This window comes from Mixophyes fleayi, chromosome 3 (genome assembly GCF_038048845.1).
Source record: "Mixophyes fleayi isolate aMixFle1 chromosome 3, aMixFle1.hap1, whole genome shotgun sequence".
Taxonomy (NCBI): domain Eukaryota; kingdom Metazoa; phylum Chordata; class Amphibia; order Anura; family Limnodynastidae; genus Mixophyes; species Mixophyes fleayi.
In genome coordinates this window covers 5,223,440-5,243,677 of record NC_134404.1, presented here as the reverse complement: position 1 = coordinate 5,243,677, position 20,238 = coordinate 5,223,440, and the positions used below count along the sequence as shown (strand labels likewise).

At 37.9% G+C, this 20,238-nt stretch overlaps 12 non-coding genes across 12 annotated transcripts; all 12 read left to right on the top strand.

Annotated features, from left to right (window-relative positions):
- The first annotated feature begins 124 nt into the window (after positions 1-124).
- TRNAE-UUC (transfer RNA glutamic acid (anticodon UUC)) lies at positions 125-196 on the top strand. The gene has a single exon. It is a non-coding gene; the product is annotated as a tRNA-Glu (tRNA).
- A 991-nt stretch (positions 197-1,187) lies between these two features.
- Positions 1,188-1,277, top strand: TRNAY-GUA (transfer RNA tyrosine (anticodon GUA)). Its single transcript is given in 2 exon segments — positions 1,188-1,224; positions 1,242-1,277. It is a non-coding gene; the product is annotated as a tRNA-Tyr (tRNA).
- A 603-nt stretch (positions 1,278-1,880) lies between these two features.
- On the top strand, positions 1,881-1,952 carry TRNAE-UUC (transfer RNA glutamic acid (anticodon UUC)). Its single transcript has one exon. It is a non-coding gene; the product is annotated as a tRNA-Glu (tRNA).
- A 1,685-nt stretch (positions 1,953-3,637) lies between these two features.
- TRNAE-UUC (transfer RNA glutamic acid (anticodon UUC)) lies at positions 3,638-3,709 on the top strand. Its single transcript has one exon. It is a non-coding gene; the product is annotated as a tRNA-Glu (tRNA).
- Positions 3,710-5,695: 1,986 nt separating this feature from the next.
- TRNAY-GUA (transfer RNA tyrosine (anticodon GUA)) lies at positions 5,696-5,785 on the top strand. Its single transcript is given in 2 exon segments — positions 5,696-5,732; positions 5,750-5,785. It is a non-coding gene; the product is annotated as a tRNA-Tyr (tRNA).
- Positions 5,786-6,390: 605 nt separating this feature from the next.
- On the top strand, positions 6,391-6,462 carry TRNAE-UUC (transfer RNA glutamic acid (anticodon UUC)). The gene has a single exon. It is a non-coding gene; the product is annotated as a tRNA-Glu (tRNA).
- A 1,369-nt stretch (positions 6,463-7,831) lies between these two features.
- TRNAY-GUA (transfer RNA tyrosine (anticodon GUA)) lies at positions 7,832-7,921 on the top strand. Its single transcript is given in 2 exon segments — positions 7,832-7,868; positions 7,886-7,921. It is a non-coding gene; the product is annotated as a tRNA-Tyr (tRNA).
- Positions 7,922-8,524: 603 nt separating this feature from the next.
- Positions 8,525-8,596, top strand: TRNAE-UUC (transfer RNA glutamic acid (anticodon UUC)). The gene has a single exon. It is a non-coding gene; the product is annotated as a tRNA-Glu (tRNA).
- Positions 8,597-10,283: 1,687 nt separating this feature from the next.
- Positions 10,284-10,355, top strand: TRNAE-UUC (transfer RNA glutamic acid (anticodon UUC)). Its single transcript has one exon. It is a non-coding gene; the product is annotated as a tRNA-Glu (tRNA).
- A 1,877-nt stretch (positions 10,356-12,232) lies between these two features.
- Positions 12,233-12,304, top strand: TRNAE-UUC (transfer RNA glutamic acid (anticodon UUC)). The gene has a single exon. It is a non-coding gene; the product is annotated as a tRNA-Glu (tRNA).
- Positions 12,305-18,148: 5,844 nt separating this feature from the next.
- TRNAF-GAA (transfer RNA phenylalanine (anticodon GAA)) lies at positions 18,149-18,221 on the top strand. Its single transcript has one exon. It is a non-coding gene; the product is annotated as a tRNA-Phe (tRNA).
- A 1,474-nt stretch (positions 18,222-19,695) lies between these two features.
- Positions 19,696-19,768, top strand: TRNAF-GAA (transfer RNA phenylalanine (anticodon GAA)). Its single transcript has one exon. It is a non-coding gene; the product is annotated as a tRNA-Phe (tRNA).
- The last annotated feature ends 470 nt before the right edge of the window (positions 19,769-20,238 follow it).

Genomic DNA, 20,238 nt, shown 5'->3' with positions numbered 1-20,238 from the left:
AGGCCATGCCAAACCCACTCCATGTCACCACCTGGTTAAATATGAAATACACAGAGTTAAGATACATTACAGCAAAGCATGATATATTTGTTCTGCTGCAATGCTGAAACACTCAACAGAAAAGTCCCATATGGTCTAGCAGTTAGGATTCCTGGTTTTCACCCAGGCGGCCTGGGTTCGACTCCCGGTATGGGAAGTTGAAGCTTTTTTGAATGGCAGCAACAGTAGCACTTGTTTAATGCTCTGTTGATCTCAGCAACAAAATCCAGGAAAAACTGTGCTTTTTTTATGGAAATGGGATGTGGTCAAATCCACAGGATTTATATACCTCCCAACATTTCTGTATCCAAAATTAGGATAGTACTGGTCTGACCCCATATTTCAACATCCATCTTCCAAATTTCGAGTGGGACAACCCTATTTTATATGTAACACATCCTTCATGTGAAAAAAAAGAACTCTTGAACTTGTGGATCAATGGGTTTCCAGGGAGAGTTCACAACTTTTTAATGGTGCAGTAGGGATGTTCTGAATGAAACTAGACTACGCAAATGCTTACAAACCAATAATGTCTGCTTCTGAGCCCAGAATTTCTCCGCTTTCCTTAATCAGCATACAAAAGACAGGTTTAAGACACCACGGATGGGAACTGAAATACAATATTACTTCTGAAATCCCATGGATCTGAACCCATAGAAGATGCATTGTAAAAACAGAGAGTACTGTGAGAAATAGTGGTGGCAGCGTGGACCATTGACTAGAAATCCATTTTTGTCTCACTGGGCAAAAGTTTGACAATTTGTCACCACAATTTCTGGAATTTTCATCAATTAAAAAAGTCAAGCTAAATTGGAGAACGCAGAAGAGGTTGAAAATTTTCCAGCATTTTTAATCTTGACGTAAAGGCGTCTGCAGTTGGAAAATCTAAGGAAGCTGTTTTCCCAACTATTTCTGAAGCTAATTAATTCAAAATGAACAAATAAAAATCAAACTTTTAATGATGTATTACCAATTATTAAATATAACAATTTTTACAACTTTTGATGAGCAAGTAGACCAGAAATAAAAATGTGGATCTCTTTATCTAGACAAGCAATTTTTCTGTTTTATGGATAATTCAATTTTGTTTGTGTTTTCACTCAGTCAGATGTAGTGCACATGACATCAGAAGTCCTCTAAAGCACAATCCTTCGATAGCTCAGCTGGTAGAGCGGAGGACTGTAGAGGAAATTGGTACAGAAATCCTTAGGTCGCTGGTTCAACTCCGGCTCGAAGGAAAGTTTTTCATATCATTTTAGAGGGCAATTTCTGGCATATTAAATACCCAGAAATATGCATGGCTCATGCTGTTTATCTTTAATAGTCAGAGAAACTGTAACTTGTTTTCATTTCTGCTGCCTGTTAATCATCCTGCATGCTGCTGAGCCTCTAGTAGAGCAATTATGGTTTCTGTGCTCTGTTGAAGTACAGTGCAGAGGCAGGTGATAGAGACACGAGTTCTGTTACTGGGGATACTTTCCATAGCTCTTTGCAACTCATTAAAATGGAAATGAGAACCTTTTCCACTTCTTGGAAAGTGGCCTACAGACATCACACATGGATTTATTGCATTGTTACCTATCCTGCTGGATTGGCATTTACAAATCTGCAAGTGGTCAGGGACGTGCCGTGATGATGCAAATCACATCATCAAACATTGCCCACCTCACTGATCACTGAGTGGTCTGGAGCGTGATGATGAAATTAGTGTCATCTTAGGCCATGCCAAACCCACTCCATGTCACCACCTGGTTAAATATGAAATACACAGAGTTAAGATACATTACAGCAAAGCATGATATATTTGTTCTGCTGCTATGCTGAAACACTCAACGGAAAAGTCCCATATGGTCTAGCAGTTAGGATTCCTGGTTTTCACCCAGGCGGCCTGGGTTCGACTCCCGGTATGGGAAGTTGAAGCTTTTTTGAATGGCAGAAACAGTACCACTTGTTTAATGCTCTGTTGATCTCGGCAACAAAATCCAGGAGAAACTGTGCTTTGGTTATGGAAATGGGATGTGGTGAAATCCACAGTATTTATATACCTCCCAACATTTCTGTATCCAAAATTAGGACAGAACTGGTCTGACCCCATATTTCAACATCCATCTTCCAAATTTCGAGTGGGACAACCCTATTTTATATGTAACACATCCTTCATGTGAAAAAAAGAACTCTTGTACTTGTGGATCAATGGGTTTCCAGGGAGAGTTCACAACTTTTTAATGGTGCAGTAGGGATGTTCTGAATGAAACTAGACTATGCAAATGCTTAGAAACCAATAATGTCTGCTTCTGTGCCCAGAATTTCTCCGCTTTCCTTAATCAGCATACAAAGGACAGGTTTAAGAGACCATGGATGGGAACTGAAATACAATATTACTTCTGAAATCCCATGGATCTGAACCCATAGAAGATGCATTGTAAAAACAGAGAGTACTGTGAGAAATAGTGGTGGCAGCGTGGACCATTGACTAGAAATCCATTTTTGTCTCACTGGGCAAAAGTTTGACAATTTGTCACCACAATTTCTGGAATTTTCATCAATTAAAAAAGTCAAGCTAAATTGGAGAACGCAGAAGAGGGTGAAAATTTTCCAGCATTTTTAATCTTGACGTAAAGGCGTCTACAGTTGGAAAATCTAAGGAAGCTGTTTTCCCAACTATTTCTGAAGCTAATTAATTCAAAATGACCAAAAAAAAATCAAACTTTTAATGATGTATTACCAATTATTAAATATGACAATTTTTACAACTTTTGATGAGCAAGTAGACCAGAAATAAAAATGTGGATCTCTTTATCTAGACAAGCAATTTTTCTGTTTTATCAATATTTCAATTCTGTTTTTGTTTTCACTCAGTCAGATGTAGTGCACATGACATCAGAAATCCTCTAAAGCACAATCCTTCGATAGCTCAGCTGGTAGAGCGGAGGACTGTAGAGGAAATTGGTACAGAAATCCTTAGGTCGCTGGTTCAACTCCGGCTCAAAGGAAAGTTTTTCATATCATTTTAGAGGGCAATTTCTGACATATTAAATACCCAGAAATATGCATGGCTCATGCTGTTTATCTTTAATAGTCAGAGAAACTGTAACTTGTTTTCATTTCTGCTGCCTGTTAATCATCCTGCATGCTGCTGAGCCTCTAGTAGGGCAATTATGGTTTCTGTGCTCTGTTGAAGTACAGTGCAGAGGCAGGTGATAGAGACACGAGTTCTGTTACTGGGGATACTTTCCATAGCTCTTTGCAACTCATTAAAATGGAAATGAGAACCTTTTCCACTTCTTGGAAAGTGGCCTCCAGACATCACACATGGATTTATTGCATTGTTACCTATCCTGCTGGATTGGCATTTACAAATCTGCAAGTGGTCAGGGACGTGCCGTGATGATGCAAATCACATCATCAAACAGTGCCCACCTCACTAATCACTGAGTGGTCTGGAGCGTGATGATGAAATTAGTGTCATCTTAGGCCATGCCAAACCCACTCCATGTCACCACCTGGTTAAATATGAAATACACAGAGAGTTAAGATACATTACAGCAAAGCATGATATATTTGTTCTGCTGCTATGCTGAAACACTCAACGAAAAAGTCCCATATGGTCTAGCGGTTAGGATTCCTGGTTTTCACCCAGGCGGCCCGGGTTCGACTCCCGGTATGGGAAGTTGAAGCTTTTTTGAATGGCAGCAACAGTACCACTTGTTTAATGCTCTGTTGATCTCAGCAACAAAATCCAGGAAAAACTGTGCTTTGGTTATGGAAATGGGATGTGGTCAAATCCACAGGATTTATATACCTCCCAACATTTCTGTATCCAAAATTAGGATAGAACTGGTCTGACCCCATATTTCAACATCCATCTTCCAAATTTCGAGTGGGACAACCCTATTTTATATGTAACACATCCTTCATGTGAAAAAAAAGAACTCTTGAACTTGTGGATCAATGGGTTTCCAGGGAGAGTTCACAACTTTTTAATGGTGCAGTAGGGATGTTCTGAATGAAACTAGACTACGCAAATGCTTATAAACCAATAATGTCTGCTTCTGTGCCCAGAATTTCTCCGCTTTCCTTAATCAGCATACAAAAGACAGGTTTAAGACACCACGGATGGGAACTGAAATACAATATTACTTCTGAAATCCCATGGATCTGAACCCATAGAAGATGCATTGTAAAAACAGAGAGTACTGTGAGAAATAGTGGTGGCAGCGTGGACCATTGACTAGAAATCCATTTTTGTCTCACTGGGCAAAAGTTTGACAATTTGTCACCACAATTTCTGGAATTTTCATCAATTAAAAAAGTCAAGCTAAATTGGAGAACGCAGAAGAGGTTGAAAATTTTCCAGCATTTTTAATCTTGACGTAAAGGCGTCTGCAGTTGGAAAATCTAAGGAAGCTGTTTTCCCAACTATTTCTGAAGCTAATTAATTCATCATCATCATCATCATCATTTATTTATATAGCGCCACTAATTCCGCAGCGCTGTACAGAGAACTCATTCACATCAGTCCCTGCCCCATTGGAGCTTACAGTCTAAATTTCCTACTATAGACACACACTCACACACATACAGACAGAGAGGGAGAGACTAGGGTCAATTTTTTTTTTTTGATTGCAGCCAATTAACCTACCGGTATATTTTTTGGAGTGTGGGAAGTTGAAGCTTTTTTGAATGGCAGCAACAGTACCACTTGTTTAATGCTCTGTTGATCTCAGCAACAAAATCCAGGAAAAACTGTGCTTTGGTTATGGAAATGGGATGTGGTCAAATCCACAGTATTTATATACCTCCCAACATTTCTGTATCCAAAATTAGGACAGAACTGGTCTGACCCCATATTTCAACATCCATCTTCCAAATTTCGAGTGGGACAACCCTATTTTATATGTAACACATCCTTCATGTGAAAAAAAAGAACTCTTGAACTTGTGGATCAACGGGTTTCCAGGGAGTGTTCACAACTTTTTAATGGTGCAGTAGGGATGTTCTGAATGAAACTAGACTACGCAAATGCTTACAAACCAATAATGTCTGCTTCTGTGCCCAGAATTTCTCCGCTTTCCTTAATCAGCATACAAAGGACAGGTTTGAGACCATGGATGGGAACTGAAATACAATATTACTTCTGAAATCCCATGGATCTGAACCCATAGAAGATGCATTGTAAAAACAGAGAGTACTGTGAGAAATAGTGGTGGCAGCATGGACCATTGACTAGAAATCCATTTTTGTCTCACTGGGCAAAAGTTTGACAATTTGTCACCACAATTTCTGGAATTTTCATCAATTAAAAAAGTTAAGCTAAATTGGAGAACGCAGAAGAGGTTGAAAATTTTCCAGCATTTTTAATCTTGACGTAAAGGCGTCTGCAGTTGGAAAATCTAAGGAAGCTGTTTTCCCAACTATTTCTGAAGCTAATTAATTCAAAATGAACAAATAAAAATCAAACTTTTAATGATGTATTACCAATTATTAAATATGACAATTTTTACAACTTTTGATGAGCAAGTAGACCTGAAATAAAAATGTGGATCTCTTTATCTAGACAAGCAATTTTTCTGTTTTATGGATATTTCAATTCTGTTTTTGCTTTCACTCAGTCAGATATAGTGCACATGACATCAGAAACCCTCTAAAGCACAATCCTTCGATAGCTCAGCTGGTAGAGCGGAGGACTGTAGAGGAAATTGGTACAGAAATCCTTAGGTCGCTGGTTCAACTCCGGCTCGAAGGAAAGTTTTTCATATCATTTTAGAGGGCAATTTCTGACATATTAAATACCCAGAAATATGCATGGCTCATGCTGTTTATCTTTACTAGTCAGAGAAACTGTAACTTGTTTTCATCTCTGCTGCCTGTTAATCATCCTGCATGCTGCTGAGCCTCTAGTAGGGCAATTATGGTTTCTGTGCTCTGTTGAAGTACAGTGCAGAGGCAGGTGATAGAGACACGAGTTCTGTTACTGGGGATACTTTCCATAGCTCTTTGCAACTCATTAAAATGGAAATGAGAACCTTTTCCACTTCTTGGAAAGTGGCCTCCAGACATCACACATGGATTTATTGCATTGTTACCTATCCTGCTGGATTGGCATTTACAAATCTGCAAGTGGTCAGGGACGTGCCGTGATGATGCAAATCACATCATCAAACAGTGCCCACCTCACTAATCACTGAGTGGTCTGGAGCGTGATGATGAAATTAGTGTCATCTTAGGCCATGCCAAACCCACTCCATGTCACCACCTGGTTAAATATGAAATACACAGAGAGTTAAGATACATTACAGCAAAGCATGATATATTTGTTCTGCTGCTATGCTGACACACTCAACGAAAAAGTCCCATATGGTCTAGCGGTTAGGATTCCTGGTTTTCACCCAGGCGGCCCGGGTTCGACTCCCGGTATGGGAAGTTGAAGCTTTTTTGAATGGCAGCAACAGTACCACTTGTTTAATGCTCTGTTGATCTCAGCAACAAAATCCAGGAAAAACTGTGCTTTGGTTATGGAAATGGGATGTGGTCAAATCCACAGGATTTATATACCTCCCAACATTTCTGTATCCAAAATTAGGATAGAACTGGTCTGACCCCATATTTCAACATCCATCTTCCAAATTTCGAGTGGGACAACCCTATTTTATATGTAACACATCCTTCATGTGAAAAAAAAGAACTCTTGAACTTGTGGATCAATGGGTTTCCAGGGAGAGTTCACAACTTTTTAATGGTGCAGTAGGGATGTTCTGAATGAAACTAGACTACGCAAATGCTTATAAACCAATAATGTCTGCTTCTGTGCCCAGAATTTCTCCGCTTTCCTTAATCAGCATACAAAAGACAGGTTTAAGACACCACGGATGGGAACTGAAATACAATATTACTTCTGAAATCCCATGGATCTGAACCCATAGAAGATGCATTGTAAAAACAGAGAGTACTGTGAGAAATAGTGGTGGCAGCGTGGACCATTGACTAGAAATCCATTTTTGTCTCACTGGGCAAAAGTTTGACAATTTGTCACCACAATTTCTGGAATTTTCATCAATTAAAAAAGTCAAGCTAAATTGGAGAACGCAGAAGAGGTTGAAAATTTTCCAGCATTTTTAATCTTGACGTAAAGGCGTCTGCAGTTGGAAAATCTAAGGAAGCTGTTTTCCCAACTATTTCTGAAGCTAATTAATTCATCATCATCATCATCATCATTTATTTACATAGCGCCACTAATTCCGCAGCGCTGTACAGAGAACTCATTCACATCAGTCCCTGCCCCATTGGAGCTTACAGTCTAAATTTCCTACTATAGACACACACTCACACACATACAGACAGAGAGGGAGAGACTAGGGTCAATTTTTTTTTTTTGATTGCAGCCAATTAACCTACCGGTATATTTTTTGGAGTGTGGGAGGAAACCGGAGCACCCGGAGGAAACCCACGCAAGCACAGGGAGAACATACAAACTCCACACAGATAAGGCCATGGTCGGGAATCGAACTCATGACCCCAGTGCTGTGAGGCAGACGTGCTAACCACTACGCCACTGTGCTGTCCGTTCAAATTCAAAATGAACAAATAAAAATCAAACTTTTAATGATGTATTACCAATTATTAAATATAACAATTTTTACAACTTTTGATGAGCAAGTAGACCAGAAATAAAAATGTGGATCTCTTTATCTAGACAAGCAATTTTTCTGTTTTATGGATAATTCAATTTTGTTTGTGTTTTCACTCAGTCAGATGTAGGGCACATGACATCAGAAGTCCTCTAAAGCACAATCCTTCGATAGCTCAGCTGGTAGAGCGGAGGACTGTAGAGGAAATTGGTACAGAAATCCTTAGGTCGCTGGTTCAACTCCGGCTCGAAGGAAAGTTTTTCATATCATTTTAGAGGGCAATTTCTGACATATTAAATACCCAGAAATATGCATGGCTCATGCTGTTTATCTTTAATAGTCAGAGAAACTGTAACTTGTTTTCATTTCTGCTGCCTGTTAATCATCCTGCATGCTGCTGAGCCTCTAGTAGAGCAATTATGGTTTCTGTGCTCTGTTGAAGTACAGTGCAGAGGCAGGTGATAGAGACACGAGTTCTGTTACTGGGGATACTTTCCATAGCTCTTTGCAACTCATTAAAATGGAAATGAGAACCTTTTCCACTTCTTGGAAAGTGGCCTACAGACATCACACATGGATTTATTGCATTGTTACCTATCCTGCTGGATTGGCATTTACAAATCTGCAAGTGGTCAGGGACGTGCCGTGATGATGCAAATCACATCATCAAACATTGCCCACCTCACTGATCACTGAGTGGTCTGGAGCGTGATGATGAAATTAGTGTCATCTTAGGCCATGCCAAACCCACTCCATGTCACCACCTGGTTAAATATGAAATACACAGAGTTAAGATACATTACAGCAAAGCATGATATATTTGTTCTGCTGCTATGCTGAAACACTCAACGGAAAAGTCCCATATGGTCTAGCAGTTAGGATTCCTGGTTTTCACCCAGGCGGCCTGGGTTCGACTCCCGGTATGGGAAATTGAAGCTTTTTTGAATGGCAGCAACAGTACCACTTGTTTAATGCTCTGTTGATCTCGGCAACAAAATCCAGGAGAAACTGTGCTTTGGTTATGGAAATGGGATGTGGTGAAATCCACAGTATTTATATACCTCCCAACATTTCTGTATCCAAAATTAGGACAGAACTGGTCTGACCCCATATTTCAACATTCATCTTCCAAATTTCGAGTGGGACAACCCTATTTTATATGTAACACATCCTTCATGTGAAAAAAAAAGAACTCTTGAACTTGTGGATCAATGGGTTTCCAGGGAGAGTTCACAACTTTTTAATGGTGCAGTAGGGATGTTCTGAATGAAACTAGACTACGCAAATGCTTACAAACCAATAATGTCTGCTTCTGTGCCCAGAATTTCTCCGCTTTACTTAATCAGCATACAAAGGACAGGTTTAAGAGACCACGGATGGGAACTGAAATACAATATTACTTCTAAAATCCCATGGATCTGAACCCATAGAAGATGAATTGTAAAAACAGAGAGTACTGTGAGAAATAGTGGTGTCAGCGTGGACCATTGACTAGAAATCCATTTTTGTCTCACTGGGCAAAAGTTTGACAATTTGTCACCACAATTTCTGGAATTTTCATCAATTATAAAAGTCAAGCTAAATTGGAGAACGCAGAAGAGGTTGAAAATTTTCCAGCATTTTTAATCTTGACGTAAAGGCGTCTGCAGTTGGAAAATCTAAGGAAGCTGTTTTCCCAACTATTTCTGGAGCTAATTAATTCAAAATGAACAAGTAAAAATCAAACTTTTAATGATGTATTACCAATTATTAAACATGACAATTTTTACAACTTTTGATGAGCAAGTAGACCAGAAATAAAAATGTGGATCTCTTTATCTAGACAAGCAATTTTTCTGTTTTAAGGATAATTAAATTCTGTTTGTGTTTTCACTCAGTCAGATGTAGTGCACATGACATCAGAAGTCCTCTAAAGCACAATGCTTCGATAGCTCAGCTGGTAGAGCGGAGGACTGTAGAGGAAATTGATACAAAAATCCTTAGGTCGCTGGTTCAACTCCGGCTCAAAGGAAAGTTTTTCATATCATTTTAGAGGGCAATTTCTGACATATTAAAGACCCAGAAATATGCATGACTCATGCTGTTTATCTTTAATAGTCAGAGAAACTGTAACTTGTTTTCATTTCTGCTGCCTGTTAATCATCCTGCATGCTGCTGAGCCTCTAGTAGGGCAATTATGGTTTCTGTGCTCTGTTGAAGTACAGTGCAGAGGCAGGTGATAGAGACACGAGTTCTGTTACTGGGGATACTTTCCATAGCTCTTTGCAACTCATTAAAATGGAAATGAGAACCTTTTCCACTTCTTGGAAAGTGGCCTCCAGACATCACACATGGATTTATTGCATTGTTACCTATCCTGCTGGATTGGCATTTACAAATCTGCAAGTGGTCAGGGACGTGCCGTGATGATGCAAATCACATCATCAAACATTGCCCACCTCACTGATCACTGAGTGGTCTGGAGCGTGATGATGAAATTAGTGTCATCATAGGCCATGCCAAACCCACTCCATGTCACCACCTGGTTAAATATGAAATACACAGAGAGTTAAGATACATTACAGCAAAGCATGATATATTTGTTCTGCTGCTATGCTGAAACACTCAACAGAAAAGTCCCATATGGTCTAGCGGTTAGGATTCCTGGTTTTCACCCAGGCGGCCTGGGTTCGACTCCCGGTATGGGAAGTTGAAGCTTTTTTTGAATGGCAGCAACAGTACCATTTGTTTAATGCCTGCTCTGTTTATCTCAGCAACAAAATCCAGGAGAAACTGTGCTTTGGTTATGGAAATGGGATGTGGTCAAATCCACAGGATTTATATACCTCCCAACATTTCTGTATCCAAAATTAGGGCAGAACTGGTCTGACCCCATATTTCAACATCCATCTTCCAAATTTCGAGTGGGACAACCCTATTTTATATGTAACACATCCTTCATGTGAAAAAAAAGAACTCTTGAACTTGTGGATCAATGGGTTTCCAGGGAGAGTTCACAACTTTTTAATGGTGCAGTAGGGATGTTCTGAATGAAACTAGACTACGCAAATGCTTAGAAACCAATAATGTCTGCTTCTGTGCCCAGAATTTCTCCACTTTCCTTAATCAGCATACAAAGGACAGGTATAAGAGACCACGGATGGGAACTGAAATACAATATTACTTCTGAAATCCCATGGATCTGAACCCATAGAAGATGTATTGTAAAAACAGAGATTACTGTGAGAAATAGTGGTGGCAGCGTGGACCATTGACTAGAAATCCATTTTTGTCTCACTGGGCAAAAGTTTGACAATTTGTCACCACAATTTTTGGAATTTTCATCAATTAAAAAAGTCAAGCTAAATTGGAGAACGCAGAAGAGGTTGAAAATTTTCCAGCATTTTTAATCTTGACGTAAAGGCGTCTGCAGTTGGAAAATCTAAGGAAGCTGTTTTCCCAACTATTTCTGAAGCTAATTAATTCAAAATGAGCAAAAAAACCAAACTTTTAATGATGTATTACCAATTATTAAACATAACAATTTTTACAACTTTTGATGAGCAAGTAGACCAGAAATAAAAATGTGGATCTCTTTATCTAGACAAGCAATTTTTCTGTTTTAAGGATAATTCAATTCTGTTTGTGTTTTCACTCAGTCAGATGTAGTGCACATGACATCAGAAGTCCTCTAAAGCACAATCCTTCGATAGCTCAGCTGGTAGAGTGGAGGGCTGTAGAGGAAATTGGTACAGAAATCCTTTGGTCGCTCGTTCAACTCTGGCTTGAAGGAAAGTTTTTCATATTATTTTAAGGATAATTCAATTCTGTTTGTGTTTTCACTCAGTCAGATGTAGTGCACATGACATCAGAAGTCCTCTAAAGCACAATCCTTCGATAGCTCAGCTGGTAGAGCGGAGGACTGTAGAGGAAATTGATACAGAAGTCCTTAGGTCGCTGGTTCAACTCCAGCTCGAAGGAAAGTTTTTCATATCATTTTAGAGGGCAATTTCTGATATATTAAATACCCAGAAATATGCATGACTCATGCTGTTTTTCTTTAATAGTCAGAGAAACTGTAACTTGTTTTCATTTCTGCTGCCTGTTAATCATCCTGCATGCTGCTGAGCCTCTAGTAGGTCAATTATGGTTTCTGTGCTCTGTTGAAGTACAGTGCAGATGCAGGTGATAGAGACACGAGTTCTGTTACTGGGGATACTTTCCATAGCTCTTTGCAACTCATTAAAATGGAAATGAGAACCTTTTCCACTTCTTGAAAAGTGGCCTCCAGACATCACACATGGATTTATTGCATTGTTAACTATCCTGCTGGATTGGCATTTACAAATCTGCAAGTGGTCATGGACGTGCCGTGATGATGCAAATCACATCATCAAACATTGCCCACCTCACTAATCACTGAGTGGTCTGGAGCGTGATGATGAAATTAGTGTCATCATAGGCCATGCCAAACCCACTCCATGTCACCACCTGGTTAAATATGAAATACACAGAGAGTTAAGATACATTACAGCAAAGCATGATATATTTGTTCTGCTGCTATGCTGAAACCCTCAACGGAAAAGTCCCATGTGGTCTAGCAGTTAGGATTCCTGGTTTTCACCCAGGCGGCCCGGGTTCGACTCCCGGTATGGGAATTTGAAGCTTTTTTGAATGGCAGCAACAGTACCACTTGTTTAATGCCTGCTCTGTTGATCTCAGCAACAAAATCCAGGAGAAACTGTGCTTTGGTTATGGAAATGGGATGTGGTCAAATCCACAGGATTTATATACCTCCCAACATTTCTGTATCCAAAATTAGGGCAGAACTGGTCTGACCCCATATTTCAACATCCATCTTCCAAATTTCGAGTGGGACAACCCTATTTTATATGTAACACATCCTTCATGTGAAAAAAAAGAACTCTTGAACTTGTGGATCAATGGGTTTCCAGGGAGAGTTCACAACTTTTTAATGGTGCAGTAGGGATGTTCTGAATGAAACTAGACTACGCAAATGCTTACAAACCAATAATGTCTGCTTCTGTGCCCAGAATTTCTCCGCTTTCCTTAATCAGCATACAAAGGACAGGTTTAAGAGACCACGGATGGGAACTGAAATACAATATTACTTCTGAAATCCAATTGGATCTGAACCCATAGAAGATGCATTGTAAAAACAGAGAATACTGTGAGAAATAGTGGTGGCAGATTGGACCATTGACTAGAAATCCATTTTTGTCTCACTGGGCAAAAGTTTGACAATTTGTCACCACAATTTCTGGAATTTTCATCAATGAAAAAAGTCAAGCTAAATTGGAGAACGCAGAAGAGGTTGAAAATTTTCCAGCATTTTTAATCTTGACGTAAAGGCGTCTGCAGTTGGAAAATCTAAGGAAGCTGTTTTCCCAACTATTTCTGAAGCTAATTAATTCAAAATGAACAAATAAAAATCAAACTTTTAATGATGTATTACCAATTATTAAACATGACAATTTTTACAACTTTTGATGAGCAAGTAGACCAGAAATAAAAATGTGGATCTCTTTATCTAGACAAGCAATTTTTCTGATTTAAGGATAATTCAATTCTGTTTGTGTTTTCACTCAGTCAGATGTAGTACACATGACATCAAAAGTCCTCTAAAGCACAATCCTTTGATAGCTCAGCTGGTAGAGCAGATGACTGTAGAGGAAATTGGTACAGAAATCCTTAGGTCGCTCGTTCAACTCCAGCTCGAAGGAAAGTCTTTCATATAATTTTAGAGGGCAATTTCTGACATATTATTTACCCAGAAATATGCATGACTCATGCTGTTTATCTTTAAAAGTCAGAGAAAATGTAACTTGGTTTCATTTCTGCTGCCTGGTAATCATCCTGCTTGCTGCTGAGCCTCTAGTAGGGCAATTATGGTTTCTGTGCTCTGTTGAAGTACAGTGCAGAGGCAGGTGATAGAGACACGAGTTCTGTTACTGGGGATACTTTCCATAGCTCTTTGCAACTCATTAAAATGGAAATGAGAACCTTTTCCACTTCTTGGAAAGTGGCCTCCAGACATCACACATGGATTTATTGCATTGTTACCTATCCTGCTGGATTGGCATTTACAAATCTGCAAGTGGTCAGGGACGTGCCGTGATGATGCAAATCACATCATCAAACATTGCCCACCTCACTAATCACTGAGTGGTCTGGAGCGTGATGATGAAATTAGTGTCATCTTAGGCCATGCCAAACCCACTCCATGTCACCATCTGGTTAAATATGAAATACACAGAGAGTTAAGATACATTTACTTACTTTTATGACTCAGTTTGGAGAAAGTTAGGTTGAAGATCCAAAGGATTGTTGGCTTTCAATTTCTGGGGCTTTCTCTCTCTTCTACTACAGGAGAGAAGATTAATGAGCCCTAGCCTTCCACTGAACAATAAAACTAAAATTAACAATACTTACCTGCAATGCAGCAGCAGATCCTAAGGTGTTCATGATTTTCATGGACTCACCTTAAATTCCAATGAAATTTAGAATGAGAAAGTACCTGTAGCTAATTAAAGCTTATTCATTTGAAATCATTATAGTAATCCGAAATTGTGAAAACATTCTTCTTCCAAGCTGGCTGAAATAGCTCAGCTGGGAGAGCGTTAGACTGAAGATCTAAAAGTCCCTGGTTCGATCCCGGGTTTCGGCATGTTTAAACAGGTGTTTTTTTAAATGAAAAGCTCAAACTGGAAGTAATTTCAAGATGAAATTCTATAATGTCATCTACCAATTTTTCTTAGCAAAGAAGAATATTCAGCGCCATCTTTCAAATAATCAGAACATTTCATTTAATAACACTGTCCAGAAACACAGGATAAAAAGTGTCCATGATTTCAGTAGTCCGGGCTTGACTTTTTATGCAATTGTAATTATCTCAATGATAACATTTCTCAGCATTTTGCATCAATGCTTCTATTATAAAATAAAGGTTTTCTGATGGGTGAACATACAGTATAAAACTGCTATGAAATGCTATGTTTACATTCGAAGCAATCATGATGAAAGGAAAAACTGTTATATAACCTTGTGTAATCTTCCTGGCATGACTCAGTTTGGAGAACGTTAGGTTGAAGATCCAAAGGATTGTTGGCTTTTTATTTCTTGGGCTTTCTCTCTCTTCTACTACAGGAGAGAAGATTAATGAGCCCTAGCCTTCCACTGAATAATAAAACTAAATTTAACAATACTTACCTGCAATGCAGCAGCAGATACTAAGGTGTTCATGATTTTCATGGACTCACCTTAAATTCCAATGAAATTTAGAATGTGAAAGTAACTCTAGCTAATTAAAGCTTTTTCATTTGAAATCATCATAGTAATCCGAAATTGTGAACACATTCATCTCCCAAGCTGGCCAAAATAGCTCAGATGGGAGAGCATTAGATTGAAGATCTAAAGGTCACTGGTTCGATCCTGGGTGTCGGCATGTTTGAACATTTGTTTTTTTAAGTGAAAAGCTCAAACTGGAAGTAACTTCAAGATGAAATTCCATAATGTCATCCACCAATTTTTCTTAGCAAAGAAGAATATTCAGCCCCATTTTTCAAATAATCAGAACATTTCATTTATTAACACTGTCCAGAAATACAGGATAAAAAGTGTCCATGATTTCAGTAGTCAGGGCTTGACTCTTTATGCAATTGTAATTATCTCAATGATAAAATTTCTCAGCATTTTGCATCAATGCTTCTATTATAAAATAAAGGTTTTGTGATGGGTGAACATACAGTATAAAAACTGCTATGAAATGCTATGTTTACATTCGAAGCAATCATGATGAAAGGAAAAACTGTTATATAACCTTGTGTAATCTTCCTGGCATGACTCAGTTTGGAGAAAGTTAGGTTGAAGATTTAAAGGATTGTTGGCTTTCAATTTCTGGGGCTTTCTCTCTCTTCTACTACAGGAGAGAAGATTAATGAGCCCTAGCCTTCCACTGAATAATAAAACTAAAATTAACAATACTTACCTGCAATGCAGCAGCAGATACTAAGGTGTTCATGATTTTCATGGACTCACCTTAAATTCCAATGAAATTTAGAATGTGAAAGTACCTGTAGCTAATTAAAGCTTATTCATTTGAAATCATTATAGTAATCCGAAATTGTGAATACATTCATTTTCCAAGCTGGCCGAAATAGCTCAGCTGGGAGAGCGTTAGACTGAAGATCTAAAGGTCCCTGGTTCGATCCTGGGTTTTGGCATGTATGAACAGGTGTTTTTTGAAGTGAAAAGCTCAAACCGGAAGTAATTTCAAGATGAAATTCCATAATGTCATCCACCAATTTTTCTTAGCAAAGAAGAATATTCAGCCCCATCTTTCAAATAATCAGAACATTTCATTTAATAACACTGTCCAGAAATACACGATAAAAAGTGTCCATGATTTCAGTAGTCCGGGCTTGACTCTTTATGCAATTGTAATTATCTCAATGATAACATTTCTCAGCATTTTGCATCAATGCTTCTATTATAAAATAAAGGTTTAGTGATGGGTGAACATACAGTAGAAAAACTGCTATGAAATGCTATGTTTACATTCGAAGCAATCATGATGAAAGAAAAAACTGTTATATAACCTTGTGTAATCTTCCTGGCATGACTCAGTTTGTAGAAAGATAGGTTGAAGATACAAAGGATTGTTGGCTTTCAATTTCTGGGGCTTTCTCTCTCTTCTACTACAGGAGAGAAGATTAATGAGCCCTAGCCTTCCACTGAATAATAAAACTAAAATTAAGAATACTTACCTGCAATGCAGCAGCAGATACTAAGGTGTTCATGATTTTCATGGACTCACCTTAAATTCCAATGAAATTTAGAATGTGAAAGTACCTGTAGCTAATTAAAGCTTATTCATTTGAAATCATTATAGTAATCCGAAATTGTGAATACATTCGATTTCCAAGCTGGCTGAAATAGTTCAGCTGGGAGAGCGTTAGACTGAAGATCTAAAGGTCCCTGGTTCAATCTCGGGTTTCGGCATGTTTGAACAGGGGTTTTGTAAGTGAAAAGCTTAAACTGGAAGTAATTTCAAGATGAAATTCCATAATGTCATCCACCAATTTTTCTTAGCAAAGAAGAATATTCAGCCCCATCTTTCAAATAATCAGAACATTTCATTTAATAACACAGTCCAGAAATACAGGATAAAAAGTGTCCATGATTTCAGTAGTCCGGGCTTGACTCTTTATGCAATTGTAATTATCTCAATGATAACATTTCTCAGCATTTTGCATCAATGCTTCTATTATAAAATAAAGGTTTTGTGATGGGTGAACATACAGTATAAAACTGCTATGAAATGCTATGTTTACATTCGAAGCAATCATGATGAAAGGAAAAACTGTTATATAACCTTGTGTAATCTTCCTGTCATGACTCAGTTTGGAGAACGTTAGGTTGAAGATCCAAAGGATTGTTGGCTTTTAATTTCTGGGGCTTTCTCTCTCTTCTACTACAGGAGAGAAGATTAATGAGCCCTAGCCTTCCACTGAACAATAAAACTAAAATTAACAATACTTACCTGCAATGCAGCAGCAGATACTAAGGTGTTCATGATTTTCATGGACTCACCTTAAATTCCAATGAAATTTAGAATGTGAAAGTACCTGTAGCTAATTAAAGCTTTTTCATTTGAAATCATTATAGTAATCCGAAATTGTGAATACATTCATCTTCCAAGCTGGCCAAAATAGCTCAGATGGGAGAGCGTTAGACTGAAGATCTAAAGGTCCCTGGTTCGATCCTGGGTTTCGGCATGTTTGAACAGGTGTTTTTTTAAGTGAAAAGCTCAAACTGGAAGTAACTTCAAGATGAAATTCCAAAATGTCATCCACCAATTTTTCTTAGCAAAGAAGAATATTCAGCCCCATTTTTCAAATAATCAGAACATTTCATTTAATAACACTGTCCAGAAATACAGGATAAAAAGTGTCCATGATTTCAGTAGTCAGGGCTTGACTCTTTATGCAATTGTAATTATCTCAATGATAAAATTTCACAGCATTTTGCATCAATGCTTCTATTATAAAATAAAGGTTTTGTGATGGGTGAACATACAGTATAAAAACTGCTATGAAATGCTATGTTTACATTCGAAGCAATCATGATGAAAGGAAAAACTGTTATATAACCTTGTGTAATCTTCCTGGCATGACTCAGTTTGGAGAAAGTTAGGTTGAAGATCCAATGGATTGTTGGCTTTAAATTTCTGGGGCTTTCTCTCTCTTCTACTACAGGAGAGAAGATTAATGAGCCCTTGCCTTCCACTGAACAATAAAACTAAAATTAACAATACTTACCTGCAATGCAGCAGCAGATACTAAGGTGTTCATGATTTTCATGGACTCACCTTAAATTCCAATGAAATTTAGAATGAGAAAGTACCTGTAGCTAATTAAAGCTTATTCATTTGAAATCATTATAGTAATCCGAAATTGTGAATACATTCATCTTCCAAGCTGGCCGAAATAGCTCAGCTGGGAGAGCGTTAGACTGAAGATCTAAAAGTCCCTGGTTCGATCCCGGGTTTCGGCATGTTTGAACTGGTGTTTTTTGAAGTAAAAAGCTCGAACTGGAAGTAATTTCAAAATGAAATTCCATAATGTCATCCACCAATTTTTCTTAGCAAAGAAGAATATTCAGCCCCATCTTTCAAATAATCATAACATTTCATTTAAGAACACTGTCCAGAAATACAGGATAAAAAGTGTCCATGATTTCAGTAGTCCGGGCTTGACTCTTTATGCAATTGTAATTATCTCAATGATAAAATTTCTCAGCATTTTGCATCAATGCTTCTATTATAAAATAAAGGTTTTGTGATGGGTGAACATACAGTATAAAAACTGCTATGAAATGCTATCTTTACATTCGAAGCAATCATGATGAAAGGAAAAACTGTTATATAACCTTGTGTAATCTTCCTGGCATGACTCAGTTTGGAGAAAGTTAGGTTGAAGATACAAAGGATTGTTGGCTTTCAATTTCTCTCTCTTCTACTACAGGAGAGAAGATTAATGAGCCCTAGCCTTCCACTGAACAATAAAACTAAAATTAACAATACTTACCTGCAATGCAGCAGCAGATACTAAGGTGTTCATGATTTTCATGGACTCACCTTAAATTCCAATGAAATTTAGAATGAGAAAGTACCTGTAGCTAATTAAAGCTTATTCATTTGAAATCATTACAGTAATCCGAAATTGTGAATACATTCATCTTCCAAGCTGGCTGAAATAGCTCAGCTGGGAGAGCGTTAGACTGAAGATCTAAAGGTCACTGGTTCGATCCCGGGTTTCGGCATGTTTGAACAGGTGTTTTTTGAAGTGAAAAGCTCGAACTGGAAGTAATTTCAAGATGAAATTCCATAATGTCATCCACCAATTTTTCTTAGCAAAGAAGAATATTCAGCCCCATCTTTCAAATAATCAGAACATTTCATTTAATAACACTGTCCAGAAATACAGGATAAAAAGTGTCCATGATTTCAGTAGTCCGGGCTTGACTCTTTATGCAATTGTAATTATCTCAATGATAAAATTTCTCAGCATTTTGCATCAATGCTTCTATTATAAAATAAAGGTTTTGTGATGGGTGAATATATAGTATAAAAACTGCTATGAAATGCTATGTTTACATTCGAAGCAATCATGATAAAAAGGAAAAACTGTTATATAACCTTGTGTAATCTTCCTGGCATGACTCAGTTTGGAGAAAGTTAGGTTGAAGATCCAAAGGATTGCTGGCTTTCAATTTCTGGGGCTTTCTCTCTCTTCTACTACAGGAGAGAAGATTAATGAGCCCTAGCCTTCCACTGAACAATAAAACTAAAATTAACAATACTTACCTGCAATGCAGCAGCAGATACTAAGGTGTTCATGATTTTCATGGACTCACCTTAAATTCCAATGAAATTTAGAATGAGAAAGTACCTGTAGCTAATTAAAGCTTATTCATTTGAAATCATTATAGTAATCCGAAATTGTGGATACATTCATCTTCCAAGCTGGCTGAAATAGCTCAGCTGGGAGAGCGTTAGACTGAAAATCTAAAGGTCCCTGGTTCGATCCCGGGTTTCGGCATGTTTGAACAGGTGTTTTTTGAAGTGAAAAGCTCGAACTGGAAGTAATTTCAAGATGAAATTCCATAATGTCATCCACCAATTTTTCTTAGCAAAGAAGAATATTCAGCCCCATCTTTCAAATAATCAGAACATTTCATTTAATAACACTGTCCAGAAATACAAGATAAAAAGTGTCCATGATTTCAGTAGTCCGGGCTTGACTCTTTATGCAATTGTAATTATCTCAATGATAAAATTTCTCAGCATTTTGCATCAATGCTTCTATTATAAAATAAAGGTTTTGTGATGGGTGAATATATAGTATAAAAACTGCTATGAAATGCTATGTTTACATTCGAAGCAATCATGATGAAAGAAAAAACTGTTATATAACCTTGTGTAATCTTCCTGCATGACTCAGTTTGGAGAAAGTTAGGTTGAAGATCCAAAGGATTGTTGGCTTTCAATTTCTTGGGCTTTCTCTCTCTA